Source organism: Ischnura elegans, chromosome 3 (genome assembly GCF_921293095.1).
Source record: "Ischnura elegans chromosome 3, ioIscEleg1.1, whole genome shotgun sequence".
In the NCBI taxonomy this organism is placed as follows: domain Eukaryota; kingdom Metazoa; phylum Arthropoda; class Insecta; order Odonata; family Coenagrionidae; genus Ischnura; species Ischnura elegans.
The window spans coordinates 112,345,527-112,371,006 of NC_060248.1; the positions used below are offsets into that span (position 1 = coordinate 112,345,527).

At 40.2% G+C, this 25,480-nt stretch overlaps 1 long non-coding RNA gene across 1 annotated transcript in view; it reads left to right on the forward strand.

Annotated features, from left to right (window-relative positions):
* Positions 1–25,480, forward strand: part of LOC124156378 — a 373,814-nt gene that overhangs the window by 15,848 nt on the left and 332,486 nt on the right. The window lies entirely within an intron of this gene.

A 25,480-nucleotide genomic window follows, 5' to 3' on the forward strand; every position in this document is an offset into this window, starting at 1 on the left:
GATACGTGTTAATTTTCGTGGAAATTCTCATCCTTGTGTGAAGATGACTTCTCCTATTGTTTTCCCACATAGAATTGGTTACGTTCACCTTTCCGTTGTTCTGAAAGGAATTCCTCTATTATGTACCTACCCACTTTCCTGGATTGGCGCTATATCTTCAGTCATCGATCGCATCTCCTGATACTCAACCAAGTGGAAAGAAAAAGTTTAAGTTTGGGTAGATGGGGAGAGGCAGTTACTTGAGTTACTCGAGAGGTGGTAAAGTTAGCGGAGAGAGCAGAAACGAGTGGAAGCGAGAAACCTAAAGCTATATTTTGAGGGTAAGACACGGGGAAAGAGAGCAAGGAATCAAGGAATCTGGTGAAAGTTAGATGAAGTGAAGGACCTGATGCTGTCTCAGTGTATATTGTAGGTGAATCATGAAAGCTAATTGGTGTCTCTTCTCTATTGTCTCCTCATCGTAGGAAGATTTATGATATCTTTGTTCTGATGTTGTGACGCGAATAAGTAATCAGGAGTCATTTTGGGAGTTGCAGTAGTCTTTAGCTTCGTGACGAGGGGAAATTGAAGGAGATGCCCAGATTTTGTTAACAGTTATAACTTAGTTGCAAAGAAAAAATAACAAGTTAGTTAAAAGTTATAAAGTCCTTTTAAAAAAACAGACAAAACAACACACTCTTCACTTAAAATTAATGAAGATGCGATGTGACCTAAAGATATTGTCCGAGCACATTGAATACCAAATTCTATTCTTTCAGAGTAATCTACGGTGCGTTGGTTTGATTGATTGAAATTCAAATAAATTATTGGCACACAGCAATGGATACTACTCTTCAGTGCCACCCATTACTCCATTATCCCTCCCTATCTAAGCCCTACCTCACTTCGTCATTTACATTACATCTACATCCTTCAGCTTACGGTTTGTTCTCCAGCTTCCCTTATTAATTAAGGCTCAGCTTTTAAAATTTCACTGTCGCATTGAAAGTAACAATTTGTGAAAATGTTATAGAAACTTAAATGTGCACAGCCATTCTTGTGGAAGAGTCCACATCATCAGGTAGATTCCAGAATTTATTTCTTCCGTTAGAATAGTATACCGTGTGTTGGTTTGATCGATTTAAAATTCGAATGTATCCTCGATGCACTACAACGGACCCATTCCCACTTCTATTCCTAATGTTCCATCTATCTACTCTCCGACTACGTCTCGTCTCTTCTCGTTTATCTCACCCTTTCATTTATCTTCCTCGCACTCATCACAAACGACGGTAGTCTTAAATCTTATCCTCTCTCCTTACTCTCTCAAATAAATTATTGGCACACAGCAATGGATACTACTCTTCAGTGCCACCCATTACTCCATTAAACTCCATTAAACGACTGTAGTCTTTAATCTTATCCTCTCTCCAAATGAATACTCCTTGTAAGGTAATATTTCCCAATATGTAATGATGCGAGAATGGTGTCATCGTGCGAACCTTTGCATCAAAACGTGTCCCTTGAATGACTGTAGCCAGTTTGATTGGTGGTCATGTCCCCGAATTGTGCGGCAACAACAGCGGATCCCCCTTCCGGGTTAAACAGGAAGGTAGCCCCCACCGCTGCAGTGGATCTTCAGCTTCTCCGAGTGAAAGGGATGTTGAAATTCAAGTCGTTAAATCTGGCGGGGCGATTTCAATTGTGAAGGAAATGATAGTCATCCATATATAGGGCTCCAAGAATCGATAACCATCGATATCCTCTTTTTACCTCTGGTATTAATTTCCAAACCAAAGGGTAAAATTAGCCATCTCCCGAAAAGCAGTATGCATTCTTTTTAACTCCTACGTGAGGTTGCTGGTATTTCCGAAAGTCGAAAACTGTACATTTCGCATGCATGTTGTCTCAGTTGCTTGGAAACGTTTCCTTTTCGTCTGAAATCTTATTTTGGAATATTTTTGGGGTCTCATTGTTCTGTTAGGTATTCTAACATTTCCTGTTCAAAAGAAGCGGCAAGCCCCAGCTAGACCTAGTTTTCCATTAATTTTTAGAAGCCTTCTCATAGTGCAGATTCCGATGTGCTATAGCGTCTTGGATTAAGTTCCTTCACAATCGATGATGACTGGTGGTAGTCACTATCGTTATATATAGATAGTGCCATCGATAGTTCTCCTCTGCTGGTCGTGATCCAGTCAGGCTCTCTCGCAATCTGCTCTCATGTGCGAGGAAACGCAAGCGCGCCCGTACAACGGAATCCATTTTCGTGGGCGTCATACATACGAGGGAAATCTCGAGTTTTATACGAGACCGCCACGCATTGTGCGTCCCTTTCGAATTGTCTTCCATTTATGGGTTGGTTCAATCACGCGCCTCGAAGTTCCTTTTTATCCTCTCTGGCCCTATAGCAGCTGTCACAACCGCACGCATTCCGGAAGATTGGAACTTCCGATGCACATTCTTCGAAAAGTAATGATTCTCTCGCGATATTTTATGATGTGAGTGCATTTTCACTGTTAGAAATCAGTATTTTGTCGCAGAAGCTTTGGAATAAACCGTTGGCGTATAGTCGCGGCAGTGACTTTCGTTGTCAATGACAGGCTTCGTAAACTTCATTTTGGCAGTCAATAGTTGTTCGAGTATCGACTCGCAGTTGAGTGTTAGTTGGTTACCTAATTGCCGATGGGGTTTTGATTGATGGCGATCAATTAATAACCATATGTATATAGTCGATGATCAAGTAATCGTTGTGAAAACAGGTAGTTAGCCAGTATAGAATTTCTTCAGTCGGTAATTGATTGGTAATTGAAGACTGATAGGCCATCCATAATCAAGTTGACTACCTTGCAGTAAACACTATTAACTGTGTGGTATTTATTACCACTTGTATGGAACTGTTGTAAACCTTCGACCTTAAATTTTCTCTAAGAATCATCATCTATGACTGAATTCCAAGGTTTTGAAGTATCTTTTCTAGTGTTGAACAAAAGTGCATCGTGAGCATCTTTTTATTGTGATTTAAACATTGTCATTGGGAACAACACATCTGCGGACAGGTGAATCCAAGTTCTCTTACCTGGCCGAAAAATGATATTGAGGAATTTATAGGGCTGAAAATATAGTGATTCCTGATGGGTTTCTGCATTAAAATGCTATTTTGAGATTTATTGTGTCATAGGGTGTAAAATGATGTTGCTTAAAAATGTCTTCTTCATTCTTTGAATTCCATCTCCCATATCTGGGGTTAGATAACATTGAAAATATAATTCATGACTTTTCTGGACTATCATTTTCAAATCAATGGGAGAACATCTCCAAGATGTGGTTTCTATTTTCTTTCCCTTTTAGAACATTTAAATCTTAGAAATTATGTTTTATACTCAGTCGTTTTTGTTGCCATATCGTGGAAGGGAAGAAGGGCAAGGCATGGCCCCAATGAGTTACATAGGGCAGGTATTAAAGGATGTAAAGGAGAAGAAATACGTCGCTATGAAAAGGCTAGCGGATAGGAGACAGAAATGGAGAGCTGCGTCAAACCAATCTTAGGATTGTTGGCTAATGATGATGATCGTAATATTATAAGTGTATAGATACACACCTACGGTCGCTCAGGGAGGATCATCAGGTAGTCCGATGTTTGATCGAGAAAATTGATTCTCATTACGCGGTTTGATTCTGTTGCTTTCGTGAGTCGGTCGTGGCTAATCAATACCCTTGCGTAATGCGAAGTTTCACCTCGTGGGTAGGTAGCATTTATCCCTTTCACGCAGCCACCTCCGCGGCTCTTTGCTAAGCGTACCCACTGTTCTCGTTGCCATAAGAAAGCACACATATTCATCCTTTCCCCCCTGAGGGCCTTTTCGTTTTACACCCGCTCTCAACATTCCCTCTCTTTAGCGCCAGTATTTTCGGAAGTGTTAAAAAAAGAGCCGGATGGTTTTAGGGTGGAACGGAGTCGGTGGAGTGGGGGACGGAGGGGAGTAGAGACGGCGGGTGTTTGGGCCGTGAGGGGAGGGAACGATGGAATACAGGGTCGCCAACGTTCCCGTCGACGAGGGGGTATTTTTTGAGGATGTTTGACTTCACCTTCCTGCGAGATTTTCGGAGGGCGCCCTGTTTGAAAGGATTTTATGAAGAATGTATGGTAGCGATCGAATTTAATCGAACACCATTGATAGTCTCGTCTTTACTGAGGAAGTAACCCTTGCCGTGTCCTAGAAATGTCGTAGTGTCGTAGAAATTCTGCTTTAAGCTGACTTATCCAATTTTTGTCCAATATTCGTTTGTCTAATTATTTTGTCTAATATTTGTTTGTATCCAATTGAAAATTCGAGATTTTAATTCGGTCAACTTAAAAAAAGTACCTATGTAATTAATTCTCTTGGAAACGGAATGATTTTAAATTTAAAGTGTTACGGAAGTAGTTAAAAAAATGCTATCAAAAATCAATATTGTGGAACAACCTCGGGAATGATTTTGACTATATATTTTGTGTATGACATGGCATTTAATTTTCACTAATTTTTTTCTGAAGTGATTCTTGAAAAATCTATTCTTTTTGCCGTTTAGCAGGTGAAACGTGCAATATTTTGGACTTATTCTCTCTCTCAACCGAAATTATTTTCCCCTAATTCTTTTTTATTTCTAGAAAATTCATCGCCACGCAATTCAGATAATATTATTGAATTTGCCGTAATCCACGCAGCCGAATTACCACTCACGTCAATTTAACAAATATTTCCAGCAAAATTGTGAAACTACCTCGGGAATGATTTCGACTGTGAATTTGGAGCGTACTATGGCATTTCTTTTTCACGAATTTTAAATAAGAATTCCTTGAAAAATCTTCTTTTTTGCCTTTAATCATGTAAAGCTTTCTTTGCTTTGGACTTATCCCCTCTCTCAGCCGAACTAATTCGACCGTGCTTCATTTTTTCTTTATTTTGTAGTAATTTGTGAGAAATTGGAGAAATTTTGGAAAGTTTCCGCTTGAACCAGCCTTTTTTTATCCGCAGAGAATTCTCAATTTCCGATATTCAATGACTTTCCGCTATTCTACTTTCACTTCAAGGTAGTTTCATCATTTTAATTTTCAGGCAGAAATATTAAAATGGGAAAGACTAATAATGCTATCGTATATATTAGTAATTGTGAGCCAATAAAATTGTTTGGATATGAAATATGTTTTTAAGTTAGGTATTGGTGTTTACATTCACTTTATATTCGTTTTATTTCGCACATTACCTATTAAAATGCCGCGTAACTACTGCGGCCATTCCCATACTACTTGATAGTGTGATTACAAAAAGCGGAGTGTAAATAAGCGAATCCCATTGGCTTTCAATTTAATTTGAAAGTAGTTATCATGACCGCACGCACGAGCTTTGATGTTAAATCACCCGGTGGAGCCTGCTGCGTCCTCCATATCCAATGATTTGATGGTTGAAAGGGACGCTGAACCTGATTGGCAGCGGGGCCTACGCGTTATTTACCTTCCATTGGCTGCCGTGGCCGCGAGATAACCCTGGGTGAAACGGAAGATCGGAAACTTGAAGGCAAGATTGTTATATGTATGATGATAAAAGGCACAGACCGTCCAATGTCGATGGCCGTAATAGAGGGACAGTAATTGTTAAATAATTGAGAAAGAGAATGCTATTTACGGTTAAGTCTTTTTAGCTACAAGCGAATAAATGTGGCAGCATACAGCATAATATGCTCATTAATTGTTATTACCCATCACTATGTGTAAATGTATTTCGATTTGCTAATAATGATAATTGTTTACAATTGTTTAAGTATATTGATTCGCCTCATTCTTTTATTCTGCATTCAACTCATTATATATGTAAAATATTGTTATATCAGTCCATTTTGGAGTAGCATAAAAAGTATCTGGTGAGTTTAATACGTAAATAGACGCAAATAATTAGCGGAATTACTTCGATGGTATGGCTGCGGTGCCAATTGTAGGTTTTTTATCATTCAGAATAGACTTATGTATTCAGGTTTACTTTTAATCTTAATTTTTGTCGCAATTGTCGTCGCCAGAGTTGCTTCTCGTATCCTCATCGCGTATCATGTCGGTTCCGTTGTCAACCCTTCACTCGTTTCGAATGGCTTTAACCCTTTCTAACCCAGAGCTGCTTCTGGTCAAAATCAAATTTCAAGATTTCTCATTTTGAAAACTTGAACAAAATATATGGAACAAGTAAAGAGAGATGTGAAAGAGAAGAAATACGTAGGTGTGAAAAGATTAGCTGATAGGAGAACTGGGGGGAGAGCTGCGTCAAACCAATCCTAGGATTGTTGACCAGTGATGATGATGATGACAATTTTTCACTCAATCATAATTATTGTGGAAAATAAATATTTCGTCATTAAAGTTTATACCACAAAATAATACGTAGTTTAAAAATTTCGTAAATAGGACTGAAAATTTATACACGTTTGATGTTTCTTAGGAGCAACGTTGGGTTATAGTGGGCTAAAGTGAAGAATCAGTATTTCTGCCAAAAGTAGGTTTCCATAGGCAATTCAAGGGAGCTAACTATTTGAAATGTTTGCGTTGGGTGATTTTAAAATCGAATCCCTCAATTTGTCTCGTGCGGTCGCCGATGTTGGTCAAAACAACAAACAAAGACGAACCGGTCGATGAACTTCGCTTCACCCTGAATTCAACGTGTACGACTCAGATTCCTGTAGTACGTACCGCGAGCGAGTGGAGCGAATGAAGGCGGGTATGAGCTATGAGATGAGATGGGCAAATGCCTGCACGGAGACCGTGTACCGCGGTAAAAACTTAGCCGAGGTGGGTGAAACCGTCCCTCCTCCCTGCGAAGGAATCTCTCGGTGAAAAGGGGAGAAATGGTGAGGAGTTATGTGTAGGATGTTGGGAGGGAGGGGTTGACGTCGCGGGCTGAGAACCTTAGCGTTTAGTTTTTTTCCCCTCCTGTTCCTCAACTTCTCCAATACTCCCCCAGCGGGACTCTTTCCCATCCCGAGGGCATTCCACCCCGTAATAGCAGCGCTCCCGGGCAGTGGGGGGGGGGGGGGGAGGGGGTGAGAGAAAATAAAGACCGGGGGTGGAAAGGGGTAAGAGTTGGTGCACGTCCAGGTTTGGACGCAAATTTCCTCTCTTCCCCCGAGGGAAAGGGGTGTGTGGGGGGATCCAGAGGGAGGAAAGGGGAAGAATAAGAAGAAGGAGAGTGGGGAGTACTCAGTACGTGTGCGGCCGGGGGGAGGGAGAAAAAAGATTTCAGTCGGTCGCGTAGAAGGGTTGTTGGATGTGCTTGGAGCGGAGGGCAGAGTTGAAGGAAAAGCTTACCCTCAGTCAGGTTTTTGCTCTATATCCTTTTCATTGTTGGGTCCCGTTGTGAGATTTCAATGCTGCCTTGATGAAAAAGTTTTTTTTTTAAGTTCATGCGTGTATCTTTTTGTGCCATATTTTGGTTGTTATTTACTTCCGTTATACTCAGGGAATGGTATTAGATGAATTTTCCATCCTCAGTTCATTCATATATTTTACTGGACCAAATGTGAACGTGTCATTTCGGCTGAAAATGAGATCCAGGGGCAGGGTATTTTTTTAAAATTGAGGGATCGTAATCATTGCGGATTTTTTCTGTCTGGAATTTTGGCGTTTATGTACGTTTGGGTAAAAGTAAGCAGCTGGAAGGTTCTCGGTTATATCCTAAAAATGATTTGATCTGAGAATTTCTCCATCTCCTGATGATGTTCCTGGATTTGGACATTAATTGATTATATTATGGTTTTAAATTCCTTTAGTCACGCCACGGAAGTCATAGTTTTTAATTAAGTAATAAATACAGGTTTTTACGAGGAATGGTAATGGTGCCTTTTAATGAATGGAGGAGGGTGTAGTTCGACTACCTTATTCCTACTATATTCCCTTCTCTCCTCAAGCCACCGTTTCTTTGTACTCCCACCGGTCACCATATTCATGGTTGTTGTATTTGTAAGTTATCGCTTACCCATGTTGACGAAAAATGAGAAACTCTGCTTCTCCTCCAGCCTGTCTGTGTAGCGTTCCGCCTTCGCACGTAATTTCCCTCCGCACGTCTCGGAAAAAATACGTGTCGTGACAAGGACGGGTATAGTTCGTATGTACGCCAGCGATAAATCTTCGGTGTCCGCGTCAAGTGTAATCGTATCGGTATGCCACGGAATACATGCGTCCATCGGTGGCATGTAAATGTTTTTTTCTTCTGTTTCTTGAGGGCGTGGTCGGGAGACGATCAGATGGTGAGTTATAGGTACTCTCTACGACTCCCCACCATTGTTCTGTGATATTTTTGGGGGTTGTCCAAAAACACTAAAGGAACGAACTTGAATGGACCTCAGCGGAGTGGACACTGGGGTGTTAAAGGAGGCGAGAGGGATGGAATGGGTGCGAGACACCTTTAATCTCACTCACGAGGATCTCGGGAGACATCTCGTGCGGTCGGAGTCGCTTTCGGTGTTGCGCGCCGTGAAAAAGATGGGTGTGCTGCATGCTTGCTTTTATGGGCCACTCTCGGAAGTTTTCACAATCTCGACCATTTTGTACCGAGGATTGCGTTTTTGTGGGGCGGAATAAACGATCTGGTGTGTCACAGCGTCTTTTATGGCAGTAGATAAGCGTAGATAACCTTAATGGTCAACCCCACGTGCGACCGTTTCTTTCTGTCAAATGCTACGTTGGTAGTTTATATTGGCGAGTTCGTTGGCTGATGGTTGTAGGTTCAGTCCATGAGTTTAATAGAAGAAACTATAAATTACATTCATTAATATGATTTTAGTCATTCAATAGTATCTTTGGTGCGGTATTCTTGCTAAAATTGTTGACGTCGATTTTAGCGTTGTAGCTAACAACACCGACATTGAAACAACAATAGCAGTCTTCATAATGTTTCTTTGAAAGAACTTAAGGGTAAATAATGAACCTTTACCTCTCTCCCATTTTGGTGATGCTAATTTCTTGCTCTGATGTGCAATACTCAGGCCTCTACCACGATAAGAGAAATGCATTTGAAATTGCGAGTTTAATTTGAGTTTCGAATTGAATTTGAATTGTTTCTCAAAGTTACTTTAGGTTTCAGCCCTAACACGCCTCGACATCGTTGGTTTAAAATTCGAATGTCCAAGTCTTTCACTCGGTGGTTTTGTATGCAAGATGCATAGTATTAAACTTAGTTATCCGCTTGATACTGTTATTTGGATCTTAGATAGGTTTTTGGTGATGTATCTTGCCCTAATTAAAAACCATTTTAGGGGATTGGGTTGGTGTAGTGGCTATAGTGTTGGCGTCCCACCCGGTGGGCTCGGGTTCGAATCCCGGCGGAGGCAGATAATTTTCAGAAACTGCCCGATCCCTGCTTGAATGTTATGTGGAGGACATTTCAAGCGCAACAATCCGTCCGTCGGATGGGACGTTAAGCCGTGGTCCCCTTGGCGCCTTTCGTTAAGAGCAGGCTAATGCCGACGCCGGGTTTCTCTCCATGCACCCTTCCTTACCTACCCTGCCCTCATGGCGCTAATGACCTCAGCTGTCGGTCGCCTCCTCCAAATACTATACCATACCAAAACTATTTAAAAAAGTATCAATGTGTAATTTAATTATCAAGTGCATGGTGTACCTACTGATTAGGAGACATTTAATGGAAATTAGTCGTAAGTTATTTCCTGGCGATGTTATACTGTATTGCACGTATCTCGTTTGGTGAGACTCAGTATTTTCTTCATGTAATTATTTATCACCTCCGTCTCTCTCCCTCCCTCCAATACGCCCTTCCTCTTGGTATTCGGAAAACGCCGCCTTGCTTAAGTTTAAGATCTTGTCTGAACGGCTGGGTTGGAAATTTTCACCCTTGAAAGTGATACAAATCTTTCTTGCCTGCTTTCCAAGGAATTCCGTCGAATTGTTTCGAACACCAGACGAAAGCTTTCGTCTGCCAGGCACGCGAATTATGCGTGATAATTTGGGAACTTTCGGAGGACGCAGCTTCAGAACACGGAAATATCTAATTAAAAATAACATTCGTCGCGCCCTTCAAATGCGAAATATTTTCATATGTTCAAAAATCTTCAATCGGGTGAGATTCAGTTAAAGATGGTCACCTGTGGAAGCATGAAACTACCTCCTTTGAATCTCCATGCGATGATAGTACCGGATTCTTGTAGAATCGGTGCCTCTCCGGTGGATCGTTTTCAGTAGGTATTTATTCTTTTGAAAAGTTGCCATTCTCATAAAATTCAGCTTGTAGGTGACTCAGCTATGAGGCTTAGGCGGGGAACTGGCTAGATTTCTTTCGTGTCAGAGCTTTTGGTCACGTAATTTAGTGTGAAAAGTGCTGTCCGGAAAATAGTTCAATTTTAGTTGCTTAGATGAGATATGCGGAAATGTGTATATATGTAGGCTTAGTATCCTACCTAGAAAATTTTATCACCATGAGTATTTTTGACATTAAAATAAAAAAAGTAAGATGTAAAACGCCTGCTGTGCTGTTTCAATGGTGTTGTGGTAAAATTGATTTGCTCTGTAACTATCTATTTTTTAATGAATTCAACCGGTTTTAATGACCCGTCATTTTCAAGGGTCTAAAAATAAAGATTCGTAAAATAGTCCCTGGGTACGATTTAACTTCAATATTTGAAAATGTTTAGGTACCACTAAATAAATTTGGGGGCATTTGTAGTTTTTAAAATATGTATTGGGCCCTATAATATTTGTTCCTGATTATAATAACTTTTAAAACGCTGTTTAACTATAAAGGGTATGAATTTTTCCGTTATAATAAATCATGTAAGCTTTTCATTGTGCTAGATTAACAGTCGTGGGCCCTGTCGAAGAACGAAGGACTGAGTGTTCTAAGGATATGTTCTACAGAGGTTTGGTTCGAAAAATACTTCCTTTTTTAATTTGTTACGGCGAAAGGATTTTATCATTGATGTGCCCTACTTGCAAAGACATGCATATTTGTGGAGAAGAGGGAATCTTTTCACTGTACGGTATTGCTTTTAAGTTTAGAGTTAGCTTTATGAGTTGCAGAAACACTTTTTAGGCCCCTTGATTTTTTTAAAATTTGGATTATATTTTATGTGACATTTATTTATGGTAAATATTTTAGTAGTTCTTTTTAGGCCCCTTGATTTTTTTAAATGTTGGATTAAATTTTCTATGACATTTATCTATTGGAGATGTTATAATGGGATAAACATTTGAAGTAATACGGTAAATTACTTTTGAAAGATCTAGTGGGTGTATTATGCCTCGAAATACTTTTGCGAAAAATTAAGCCTTACTTATAACTGTCTCTAAGAAAATAGGACCCTATGGCAATCATAGGTTGATAGAGGGAACCCTCATACGTGCGTTATAACTCTATTCATGTCTATCGGTGGCCTTCACGGTGGCGAAAGGAATTTCCGTTGGTATAATGCATGTTTTAAAGGAAATAGTACCGTAAATTTAATGTCAGAATCAGTCAGCGCAATGAATTAGCGGGTGAAGCGAGGTTGGGGAACATAGTGAAAGAGGTTGTTGTCATTTGAGGTTTCCTAATCGCCGAAGGTGATTTCACGTGTTGGTACGCGACGCTCGCTGAACTGGCCACATCTAGGAGATTTTTTACTACGGGTTGGAGATTAACTCCTGCTCCGTTCACATTTCTTTGATGCTGATACTACTCATATGTTGTTACGATAAATAAAAGAGGAGTCGAAGGATATCGAAAAGTAATCATCAAGATGCAAACCCGGTCCTGCTTGGTGAAAGTGTGAAAGGGTTGCATTATTTATTGCTGAGGATTTATTGCTGTGGTGTTTCCATGGTTGCCATGCTTTTTGTGAGAGTTTCCCTTCAAATTGTGATCTATTTACGAAGCAAGAGCAAGGCGTGCGATGCAGGTATGGTGAGAAACTTAAAACAGTAGATTTATGGAATAATTTGTTTTTTTTTATAATATTAATGGCATGACATATGGTCCAAATAAAATAAAAATTTTGATGGAGGTGCCCATAGCGTTTCCTTTTTGTGGATTTTAGGTGTACAGGTAAAGAGGATTCATGATTTCCGCTTCGGCGTGGGAATGTACTACATTATTTGCATTCTCTCTCAATGAATTCCATTATCAGCTATTTGCAATGAAAAGATAAAATCATCCCCGATGTCTACAAATTGTCGTAAAAAGTCTCAACTTCCCGCTAGTTCGGAGGGATAGAAAGCTCTCAAGAAAAGAAAAACTCGCTAGTTAGGAAGTTTCTGCGCATTCTAAAGAGTTGAGAGGGGATGTGCGCGGGAGAGAATTTTGACGCACTTGCCCTCCCAAAGGTGCAATTATAATTCAAATAATGTTCGCATTTTGAATTAATAACGTTTTTCTTGTTAACATTATCTGTAAAGTGAGAAATAAATTCCATTATCATCATTATTATTGTTGTTGGAGTTTGAAGTTGGTGAGCTCCGTGGCCAATAAATTGAACTACATATAAGATAAATTTTCCAAATGCCGTAATAATAATATGGCAATAAACTGCATTTAGTCCTTAAATATTATTGATTATAGATTATTTGATTAATGTACAATAATTACATTTATGTGTTAGGAAATTTTACGTAGCTATAACATTCAATGTATAGGTATGGGAGGTAGTTTTCCTTGGCATCGGGTGACTAGAATGTTTGCCTTCCACCCTGTGAGTCCGGGTTCTACTCCCAGCCGTGGCTGAGATTTTTCAGTGATTCCCGACCCCGGCTTGAATGCTTTACGGAGGGTGCTTCGAGTTGAGCACTCTGTCAGTCGGATGGGACGTTAAGCCGTTGCCCCCTTGGTGCCCTTCGATAAGAGCAGGTTATTTCGACGCTCCTTTCCTATCCACACTTTCGTCATGGAGTTAAGGACGTATGCTGTCGGTCGCCTCTTCCGAATTTCAGGTAGTGTATTCTTTGGGTCCGAAGCCGTGCAAAGATTTTAACAATGGGAATAGGGAGAAAATGCTCGTGAGAGTGGGATGGGGGCGGGGCGGTGCAGCATTGTCTCACTGTCCGAGCGGTTTTCTCCCTTTCCTCCCTCTCGGATTTCGTGGGAGGTGCATTGTGGGGGCAAGTAGTGCAAGAGTGTCAGTGCGGGGGCGGGCCGAGGCGAGAAGCGGAAGCAATTAGGTACTCACCTCCCACCCCCCCCCATCTCCCTTTAAGGCGGACTGCATGGGAATAAACTCCGTTAACCGCTCCTCCTCCTCCTCCCTCATCATCATCATCAACATCGCTCGCCGTCGACGCTACCGTCTTCGTGCGGGGGCGGGAAAGAGAAGAGAAGCCCACGGAAAGAGAGCGGTAGGAAACAGAAGAAGGAGACGATGGCGACGCACGTAATTAGCGAAGGAATCGCTTTCGGGTACAATCGCGAGGGAGAACTACTGCGGGTTGGCGCTTTCATTTCTCCGAAAATCTATTTCGGAAGTTTTTTTTTTTCTCTTTTAATCTTTTTTTTTTCTCTCTCTCTCTCCCAAGAATTGCTACGGATTTGTGATCTCGGCTCTGTTTTTTTTCTTTCAATTTCCCTTGTCGTGTCGCGTCGTCGATCTACGTCCCTTGTTAAAAGAAAAATTTACACGCTTCTTTTCCGAGCGGCTTGTGGAAAGATCGGCGCGAGCCTTCTCAAAAAAGGGATTATTAAGTCGGGAGACGTCTCCGGATCTTCCACTTCTTCGAGCAGCGTTCTGAAAGATTTATTATTTCCTCCCAGTTTCTCGTGGAGCCATCCAATTTCTTCCGTTGTTGTCGATTGAGTCGTATTTCTGTGCTGGGGGAGTCTTGTGTATTCTTTGGAAAGAAATTGTTACACATTAGAAAGGGTACCGTTAGGGATAATCGTTTAGCTTCTATCGAGCCTTGAATGTCGAAGTTTCTCAGCCTTCTTTTCCATCATAATGAAGAACGGTTTCCGTATGGGCAGATTTTTATTAGTAATTCGAGACAGCTTGCGAATGAGGATGGAGATAATTGAGTATAATCAAAGAGCAAATTGATTTAGCATCTCTTTTTTCGTTTTAAGTACTTTCTTGTATTTTGCGGTATCTTTTTCGCCTACATTACTCCAGGGCAGCCTCTCTATAACCCCTTTCTTTATTGGCATAAAATATTATTTGAAAAATGTTTGTTTCAAAAATTCACTAACTCTTGATTAACTATGTGGTATTCCATTACAAGTTTTCCTGGATATCACGCAATCACTTGTACCACTTATTTTTTACACAGCGCGACCCGGGTTTCAATGAATTATCTTCATCTTCAGGCGCATAATCATAATGTGCGCTTGAAGATGATGATAATTCATTGAAACCAGGGTCGCGCTCTGTAAAAAAGAAGTGGTATAAGTAATTGTGTGATATCCAGGAAAACTTATTGATAAGCCTGTCTTTTAATTTTTCGGAAATTTTTGTAATTTTTAATCATTTAACTTGTGTTTATTGATAAATGTACTGTTATAAATGGTGGAAACTCTCTACTTATAGGCGGATGTTAAGACGTGAACATGAGTCATGCTTAAAGTAATGATATGTGAAAGTTATTTTAACGGTGATCATGTCGGAAATGTATACTTATAATGAGCTTAGGCAAGTGTTTCTAGGAGACAGCTGTCTTCAGACAGATACCGGAATGGAGATCAAGAGAAAAACTTGAATTTCATGGTGAAACCTGTTTCTCTTCCTGTGACATTACCTGTCCTTCGGTTGAGTCTTTTATCTTTATACGGATTTCATCGTGGGCATTTTATTAAGTGGAGACTACAGCTGATCACATCAAAGGTCCACGCCATGCACATACCAACCTCTATGGATCTCGTTAAGCCAAAAAAACGTAAATTATATTTGACAGTTGCATCTTGGCGCAACGCATCGTACTTATAACTTAGTAATTTAATATTGCGCATAAGCGTTGTTAATCTGGCATTGTTTTCATTCTATTTCTTCCGTGGGGCATTCAATCGTGGTGAGTTTTATTGCGAGCCCATTCCTTGTCAGAATAATCTCTCTCTGGACTTAGGCAGGAAATAGAAGTTGCGTCAGGTTCGAATATGTTTGCTATCTTGATTTGATCACGCCAAGGTGGGTGAATGTCTGCCTCGCACACCGATAACTCACTAGAAAATATCCTTTCCTGTCTCGGCACTAATGAGCCTCGCGCATGGATCTAAGAAAATCCGCGTACATTTCTGAAGATAAGAGACACGCCGCGCCCCGTTGTCGCGAAATACTCAGGAGCCAATCGCGTGCGGTGGATAGGTCGCACCTGGGATTACTCCGCATTGAAAAACGGTAGGTAAATAGTCGGCTCCGCAACCTCGTTGAGGTCATTCATACTGCAAACAAGCATCAGATAAGCGCAGACAATGAGTTCCTGTTTTGAGAGGAGCGTCTGCGAGAGTTTTGGATTATCCTATCCAAACAAAACCAATTTCAACCTTAAGCACGCTAGTGAGTGTCTCATTCGCGAAGTCACAGCGAAGGCACATTTAATTAAGAATCACGCTACTCAAAATGTGAATTTTAGTGAAGTGAATGTGTTTGGGAGAGAATGAACTCCAGCTCCATTGACTCTCCGATAAAAATTTAATTTTGTCATGGGGAATTTATACGAGTCTTGTTCTTCCAACGATTACAATGTGTTGATTTTTTTCAAGTCATAAATATTAAGAAAAGGGCTGTGTCATTTAGAACAAATGTCATAGTCGCGAAAATATTCAATTCAACAAGCGAGTGAATTTAGAAGATTATTCAAATCACCACCTTATTAACAGTGGAACTTCTTAATTGAGTATCACGGTAGGTTAATCGATTCAGTAATTTTATCCATATTAGGTGATAATCTGGCAATTTTGAAAAGAAGTATTTGCATTTTAACCAATTGAAATCAGTTAACAGTTGGTTATTCTTCTCACGCGTTTGGTTAATCAGTGATTAAGGAGACGTATTTTATTCGAAAAGGCTTCGTACGGTGTACGGTGATTACTCAATTAAGTACGGTGATTGTGATGAAGGCATTTGGCGAATCCTTGTCTATGTAAGACGTACGTGCTAATTCATGTGTAATGCTTCTTCTGATATTTACTCAAATTACTCTTCAATTATTTATAATGTACCTTTCATGTTTGGAATATCTTCCCCCTGTCGAAATCCCCTATGCGTTTTGACAAAGTCTTTTCCAATGACAGCGAGTACCGCGGGAGTCAACGGCTCTGTATTCCTCGGGTTGATAATGCCGGGACAGTTATTCTCGCTGGGGTGCTTCCTCCCCTTTCCCCGTCTCTCGTTTTAACTGGCTCTCTCGCCAATCCCTCTCTTGCCTGACCACCATCTCATACCAGCGCCTCGTTTTTGGTAGCCTTGGGTTTTGGGGAGGAGGCGGGGAAGATGATAACGCGGTGAGTCACGAAGGAAGAAATCCTCTTCTGGAAATATCTTTTGTATCCCACGGCAATGGCGATTATTTCGATTCCATGCTTTCCTCTCTCCTCCCCCTGCAGACCCTCTCTTATCCCATCTTTCTAGCCTGAACTTCGTTTTCTCCATCAATATTTTTTGTGTTCTCTTTCGATTGCTTTCCGACCAAATAGGTATAAAGTCGTCTATAGAACTGTCCACCTTTTCCGTGAATTTTCCTTCCTTTGAATATTTTTAATCGCTGATAGCGGTATTTGTGTATGATGTATCATGTAGTCTTTATGGCTGGTATACATTTTTTGTTGAACTGTATGTAATTCGAGACCGAAGAACCTATTCTGAGCGGGTGCTGCGGGATGTAAATATTACCGTTACCCCATCAAAATTTTCGTCATCGTCAAGACCTTGATAATATGCAATCAAAAGGGGCGTTAGTATTTGCCTTGGCTCGTAAATAATCAAAGAATATCACAAAGGTACTTGTAGACTATGCGAACGCTTAATTATTCGCTTTTCTCAAATTAGTAAATAATATGTGCTTGGCCACCCAATCATCGGTATGTTCCAGAAGCTGGTGTAGATAGTTATTTTTATAGTCATTTAAATGAGAATTTATTGTGATTGGCAACTGTATCCAAGTTGTGTGAATAATACTACGCTACAAACGCTTGTTGTATAACAACCAACTAAATTTACCCTCAATTGAATGAAAGAGTTTAGGTTTAGAATACTATCTCATTTGTTGAGTCACTTAATTTAATAATTTTCGTTAATTACTCTTTCAGTAATTACATTCTTATTTTCTCGTGTTGCTAGATTTTTTCCCATGGCTCTCTGTTGTCGCGGTTTTTCACCTTGCTTCTGTCAGTCTCACTCTAACCGATCTGGCCTTTCTCATGCAATGTTTCCCACCGTTTGTTTTCACCACTCATACCTTATGTTTATGGTTCCTCGTTTTTATTACTTTATTGCTTTAATCGACTCTTGGCAAGTGAACTGTACTGAGGTGCGCCCATAAGAGTGGGAACAGGAGTAGGAGTCCTTCTTGACACCGAGATACCATGTGTTTCTCATTTAAAGGCAAGGTCTCCTTAAAATGCTTCCTTAGTAATTTTTATATTTTTTGAGGGTGGAGTGGAAATAAAATATCGTACGATTTTATCTCATTGATCTCAACTACCCCCGAAAACAGCACAATGAGGCATGTACATCGGGAGTTTAAACAATCGACAACAGACGATCACACACGCCCACGCCCTGGAAGGGGCAACCTGTCCAGGCGGGACTCGAACCCGCTAACTTCGGTATGGTAGGCGAGGATTTATCCCCTCCGCCACTGAGGCCGACATTTGGAAAGCGATCACTATCTCTAAAGCCTCATTCTTGAATGTGGACTTCTTTAGTGAGCGTATATTTGTATTCATATCTACTCATTAACCTGCAAGCCACTTGCAGAGGTGCTTGGCAGGGGGTGAACCATAATTAACATGCAACCATCACCCACATCTACCATTGACTACCCCATCCATGGGGTTTAAATTTTATCTCCACGATTATGTACTACGCATGGTCGTCTTCTGGACGGTTGGTCACCAAGCAAGGTGATTTCTAATTCAGTGGAATGGAAAAACTATGAGAGGTCAGGGTTCCCATTCAACCTTGAAAACCTTAAAACCGTGAATAAGCCGTGAATTTCGTATTCCGTGAGAAAACCTGGAAAAAGCAGTGAATTTCGTCATTAAACCTTAAAAATCTCTCAATCTTGATTTTACGATCGTAGAACAACGATTGACAGATTAAAAAGAAAAATGGATATTTTGATGATATTTCAAGGTTAGTCAAGCGCAGACATGGCCACGTATTCATCTGCGCATGAATATTCGAAGCGCAATTATTGGTCCCTGTGCCATTATGACACATTGACCTTAAGCCCGCACCAAAGCCGGAAGACTGGTAACCAAAGTGTTCATGAACACTTGCAAACATTCAGACTCTTCTTAACTTCCCTGGTCCCTCTATTTTCCCACACACAAGCTTTCGCCAGAGGTGAATTTTGCGAACGATGTGTGACGTCAGAAGAGATAGCACTTTGATTGCTACGTTTGCATTCACGGTGTCTGTCGTGTTTGTTAATTTTTAGTTCACGTGAGCCGATGATTGTTACGTGATCAATATTTCCGCCTAAAATGGTTTATATACAAACCGTAAAATTGAAGACATTCTGACCGTGAAACCTGGAAAAACCTTGAATTTTATAATTTAGATTGAGTGGGAACCCTGGAGGTAATTAATTTTTTTGGGATATTAATACGAGGACGAAATAAGTGTAATGAAAATCCCAGCGAACATATTTTCGTTAATGTATTTGTAATACGCCCTGTTCAGCGCGTCAGACTAAGATAGTAAGTGGTAGGATATGAAAAATTTTTTAGGTGAAAACGAACTAAGTCTGCCAATGCGTTAAGCTTGTACAGTGCGGAGAAGGTCAGGGGATTGAAGTTGATGGTTTCTGCAGATACTTTATGGAATTGACTCATTTTGAATGAAAAATTAAACTTTGTTTTTCCACAGAGTATTATAAGATTATATTTATTTCGGAGGTACTCGAAAGTGATCTCCACTAAGTACGTGGTCAGGGGTTGGATTTGGGAAATTTCTTAGCCCGCTGGGAATTTCAACTCGAACGCAAGGTCAAGGATATTTGCGTGATTCGTCCAATCCGACGGATGAAGAGGTACTTTTTAGGTGCCGTACACTCCAACCTTTCAAGTGGATCTAAATGAATCGCGTTGCTAACTTACTAGATCAACTCAATTTTCTGAAAACGAAAAACTGTTCTCCACCATGCTGACCACCGCAGTCATTGCCTTTGATAAATTCTCCGCTTTGAGTCCGTATTCTCGTTCGCCCTTAAGCTCTCGACTGGTTGCCAAATGATTGGAATGAAGAACACACTTTGCCATTGTGTTGTCATTGAATTTTTCTCTCCCTCTAGGCTTAGTGAACGTGAGAATGGTTTTTTGCGGTCGTCCGTTTTCTCACTACAAATGCTCTTCTGTACGGGACGTGGGGCTCTCACGGTTGCGCTATACGTGTGTCCGCATTGTCTAGAAAGGAAGTGAAACGCGTGGATTGCATAGCGAGATGGCCTCACCTTTTGTCGGTGCAGATAGATTTATCCTTGTGTAATATAATCAAATAGAAATGAATGAATAATTAGAATTGTTGCGACGTCTAAAACTCAATTTGAATAATAGTATCTGGGGAAACACGTAGAAAAATCTCTAAAATGTGGCCAGCTCCGTTCGTCCTTTTTACCTATTTATTCATAGAATGATAGTCGGTTTTGTCTCTGCTATACCTATAGATTGTGGGGATCCGGCCCTGAGGATGCTGTAAGAGATGTAATCATCGTAAAATAAATATTGGTACAATAATGTTTAGCCAAGTTAACTGACTTACGGTACCTACAAACAAAATTATCTCAATTTATTCAGGATTTTTTCCTACTCAATAATTTATAATATGACAATAAGATTAATGCCAATTGATTTCCTTCATTCAAATTGTTATGCACTAGAATTGTGCTTGTGGAAGATATGCTACGATGTTGTTTTATTACACTGCATGATCTGATTAACCGATATTTTTTAAAATCTAATATCGGATGGATATACTATAATCGTTCATCATTTTGTCGAAGAGGCGAGGAAAGTAAATGTGTTGCGAGAAACATATTTAAAGTAATTTTTTAAAACATATTAACTTTCCTCGGCTAATGCTAATTTTTGCTAATGTTAATCTTTTGAATGAAATGCCCGTTTAAACTTAGTTCCTACTTCTGGTGCCTACTTTATGAAAAAATTGGAGCTTCTCTATATTTGTGCATCTAAATTTTGGACGAGTAATTTACACCTTGTGGAGAAATGAAGTACTCACTTTCAAGGCAAGGCGTAGGACGTTACTCCTCTCAGGTATCCTGATTGATGATTAAAACTAAAAGGGCGTGACGAATCAAGATTTGAGGTATACGTCGTATCAGGAAGGTACCATCGGGCCAAAGGGTCATTTGGAAGCTTCATTGTGACGAGTATTCCTTCTCCCCGGCGATCTCCTGCAAGCGGAAAACTTATTCGTTGACAGCTTGATGTCTAGGAATCATTTTCCATCGGATATAATCTTTATGTCAGAGAGTATGTGACGTCATACAATGACTAAGGAGCTAATTGGCGATGCCCTCGGCGTTGAATCACCAGACAGATCTATTTGCTTCGCAATTCTAATCGCCTTGGCCTCCGTGTGTCGAAGAATGCCTCGTCGTGTCTGCATCCATCGCTCCACTTGGACGATGCTTCAAGTCCTTGTTCTAAATACAAAAGAATGTTGATAATCATCTAATGACATGGGATTCATGAGTGAGCTAAGTGAGGCTTCTCTGCTCATCTTTTGAGTGTGTCAATGCTCGGTATTATGGATGTGACCCAAAAGGTAATACAAAAAGGAAAGAAGAAGAAGTACGATATTTTTAAGGTTTCGGGTCTCAGGCGCTGAACCAAAACGGATAAAAATGGCTAGGAGCAAAAAGGTGCAATACCCCATTCGGTGCGAAAAGAAGCAGTTCAAAATACTAGTCGACCAAAAAAAAGAGAGGTATTATGCGGAACAATATCATGTTTTTTGTTTCGATTTTGACTGCGGCCTTAAATTAGTTTTGATCTTGCGTAGGTATTTTTGGAAGGTTCTCTTCTAATGATGGCGCAGGCGCTCATATTTATGGGTGAAAAAAATGACAAGGAAAACAATATGTCTTCAAGTTTTCTTTGACTCGGAAAATTTTTCATGTTATATTTCATTACCTTGATGGATGTCATTTACTTGTTTTGTTAACTCATTGTTAAGAGGTTTGGAAATTTCTGCCTAATTGGGTGACGCGTTACTTCGTTGTACTCGTGTTCTACTCATGCTCAAGTTCGTCGACCCTATCAACATGTTTGTTGTCTTGGTTAATCGTTAGATTCATCACCTCACTGAAGTTCTCGTTTGTCTCCAAGATTTGGTAGAAAGAAAGTCGTTTTCTGGTAGTCTTCTCGTCGTGTTTTGATATGTTATCGCTGTCAGTGTTGTCTTTCGAAAACAGCCGTTGGGGTCTTATAGCTGTTTTCCTCTTATAGCCAATGAAATGACCATCGGTTTTAGTTCATGTCATGCACGAGCCACTTAAGTTGACTTTTTGCTTGAAGCCACCTTTATGTCTCCAAATGATTTAGCATGCCGTGAAAAATAATGTTTTACAGGTGTTGTGCATTCTTGCCCTCAACCTTTGCTAATAGAAGTTAGGAAATAGTTTTACTATGCAAGTAATTAGTTGGGAATGTGTCACTCAGCTACTTAGACTTAGTTTGGTTTGGAAAGGTTAGGGTTGAGCAGATTAATCCACAGGCGTTTGGATTTCAAACAGGGAGGGCATGAAAGTCAAACCCGATGCTTTGTAAAACCCTTTCCACCACCTCGCACTTCGAGTATTTGGTTTGGGGATTTTCGAAGGTTTCACCCAGGATGCGAACCCGACACCCGTCCGATTATCTCTACCCACTGTGCCACCTCGCTCCCTCGAGTAAGCAATGTGAACGTTACCCGAATCATAGCAATTAAGACGGGTGACGGTGGGTGGGAATGTGGGGGTATACCGCACGTGGGATTGAGTGGCTAATGGCGATAATGAGGTCTCTCCTCTCTCATGACTTGCGTATCTTCGTGTCGATTGCGGCGGTCGGGCGTGGCGCGCTGGAAATTGGGACGGAGGAGGGGGAGGAGTGAGGGTCGGGGCAGAGATGAATATTTCGGTCGAGGGGATGGGTGGAGAGATCTTTTGAGCGTGTGGCTCACGAGCGGCCGGCTGCTTCACGGTTGTCAAAAGAGGCTTATCTGCGCTTCTGAAGTCTCCTCGGGGAGAGAGAGAGAGGCATGAGCAGGCCCACTCCGATACCAATTTTCCACACGGGCATCATGAAGGCCTCCTTCACACTAATGCTTTTATATCAACTCCGAAAGAGTAATGTTTCTTTTTTTGCAATCTTATTATAAGGACTTAAAATCTTAAATCCGCACTTGTGAACTTTTAAGTCTACATTCGTATTCTTATATTAGTTATTTTTGAAGTATATTTTTGATACTCATGTCATTAATTCCAAAAGTTTACAGTTCAGAAACATATTTTTATTATTTTTTAGGATTTACAAGAGCTAACGTAGTGTGTGATTCCTGGCTAAATTTGGTGGAAAATCAACTAACTGAGAGATTGGAATAATTTCGCAATTAATTCGATCTTTTTCGATTTCCGAACTCTAACGGTAATACAAACTATTGAAGCCGATCAAAATTAAATTATTTTTGTGGAAAATTGCATCTCAAGTGGTAATACTATGATTTACTACATTATTCTGTGTAATTTAAATTGGGGACAGTGACAAAGGGGAGAAATGTGCGATTTAGTTATCAATAATCGCAAGAGAGGAGGTTAAAATTTCGTTCGTTAGCTATCGTATATTTACGGGATCAAAATGTCGCTTCCTTTCTATCCTCATGTTGGAACCCCAAACCAGTGTTCGCGTCGTTTGTTCCTAGAACCGGCGGCGTGTGTGCGCGTGGGCCGCAGCCTATCGATCCACATGAAGGTGGTCGACCCTCCAGGGAAATGCTGTCGACCGGATTAGGTCCGAAAAATAGATTTTTTTCCTCTGCGAGAAAACTGTAATGTTGATTGGACAAACGATCTCTCGTCGCGAACATCGTTATTTACTTTGAGGGACGTTTGCATTGCATGCTTTTCATTAAGTGCACTACGGATTAGGAATTTTTATTTTGATTCGACCCGAAAAAATATCTCCCCAAAAATTTCCAACGGAAACGAGACATATTGCAATCCTGCAATTTGTTACGATATTAAAGTCAAATTGAAATTATTCGTTGCATAGATAGATTCCCAAGAACAATTTTTCAAATATTTCTGCGTTATATAGAGTAATGAATAATTCCCCTTTAGAGTAAGAAGTTGCTAATTAGTGGAGGGAAATTATATCGAATTGCTCAATGCCGCAGTGGAGTTTACGTACAGAGGATCAGATAAATATTCCAAGTTACGAAAATGATGTCTAATTCAAAGTGGTGGTGATATCTTCAAATTTTAATTCATGGACAAGTCCACGATGTGCTTTTTACACGTGAGACTCAGAATTCTAACTCTCGATTGGCTTGAAAGGTGGTAGTTTCAACGTTGGAATTTTGGTGTGTTGCCTTATCATGGAAAAATGTGCAGTTTTTCTATTTTGAGCGCGTTTTTAAGCTTCGAAATGGCTTGTCAATGTGGAGTTAATGTTTGATTTTTTTAAATCTGAAAACATTTGCAATCAGTCTCATGTGTTTCCCTTATGTTGATTGGGAGAAACAGAAATATCCTCGCGATGTTTCAAATACATATTGACATTTTCTGATAATAATCGCCTACACCTAAGTCTTCAATGAAAGATGTGAGGGGTGTGGAGCTATTTTCAAGATGTTTTTCGAGTTATTATATTTATGCTTGGTCAAAATTGAGGTGCAATGGAGAAAAAATGGAGATCCTAATGAAAATTTTTAAAAATTTTACAGTAGATAGAACTTAGTAAAATGCTACCAAATTTTCGAGTTAGTTTATAAACCTTCGCGCTCATGCGTGCTATATTAGAGGAAGATTTTCCATGCTAATAGTTTCTTGTTTTAGCCATTCTCCATGCTGGGATGCGTTTGATATCGTGGTCAAAATTCTGCTTGTATGATTTGTTGGCTTTCCTTCTCAGTATAGATAAGTTTTTCAAGTATTTAGTTGATTGAAACGTAGGATTATAAAAAAAGAGAGATTTATCTCAGAGAGTTTTTTTTAATCCTCCACAGAGGTCAGAACGGTTCAAGGAGAAACGCGTTCACCGTGTAAACACACCATTTGCTTTCGTTCCTGTGCTCCCCGTTCGTCCATAGAAATGACTCCTCGTGTGCCATTTGGCATCTTGCACCAACCCTCTCGGTTCATTCTCAGTTATTACCGCGGCGCTTGCCAGGGGATCCAGCGTATAAATATTTTTTTAATCTTCTTCCTGAGCGCGAAAAAAAATGGCCCGGCGAGTCTTGAATGACAGGGGAATCAGGCCATAGGGGTTTTCTGTTAATTGAAGTGCTTCTGCTCTGTGGAAATGATCAATGTCCAATTACCTACTGTGTATTACATTCTTATCTCTCGCTAGTCTAGATTTAAACTCTTGGCAAATTTGACGCCGGTGTTCTTACGATGGGCTGTCTACCATTTGAGGGAGGCTAGTCTCGCAATGAAAAATTGTTTCAATATGTAAGTCGAATAGCGTGGATGCTTTCGCGGTATCTGTGCTACTTAATTTTTAATGGTGAGTCTCTCGACTAGCAGTTTTTATCAACTCGCTAATGGTTTCAATATTTTTTATCTTTCGCGTTTCGGTAGCAAGATATGCACTATTCACTGGATAGGTATGGATTTTTTCTTTTCTTTTTCCTAGCTTTGGATGGGTGCTATAAAAGATTTATCATTCTTATTTGCAGGGATTATGTGATCGATGGTAGTTGGATGTTTCGAATTGGTAGATCCTTAAATAAGCCCGAATATTGTAGACTTTCATGTGTTGTTAATCGGGGCTGAATTTACAAGATGTGTATTTCCCTAGACGAAGCTTGAAGATCCAAAAATATTCCCTCTATTTAAATTAAATGAATTAAAGTGAAATTTGTAAGGTTGTCGCGGGAATATCGTTCAGGATTGCCTTTTATTTTGGGCTCCCACAAGGAAAATTGCTGTTAAGGAAGTGATAAACCAAACATGGGCCAACTGTCACTGCTAATTGACACGAAGAAATTTTTAATGCGTAGTTCCGTGTGAGAAATACGACTTTAGTATACGTTCTTTCCAAAACAGCGAGTAGGTACATGTATCGTATCCAGTGGTGAAGATCGGCAATAACAAGGTGTTACTTCTGCCTGAGATTTCCTTTAGCTC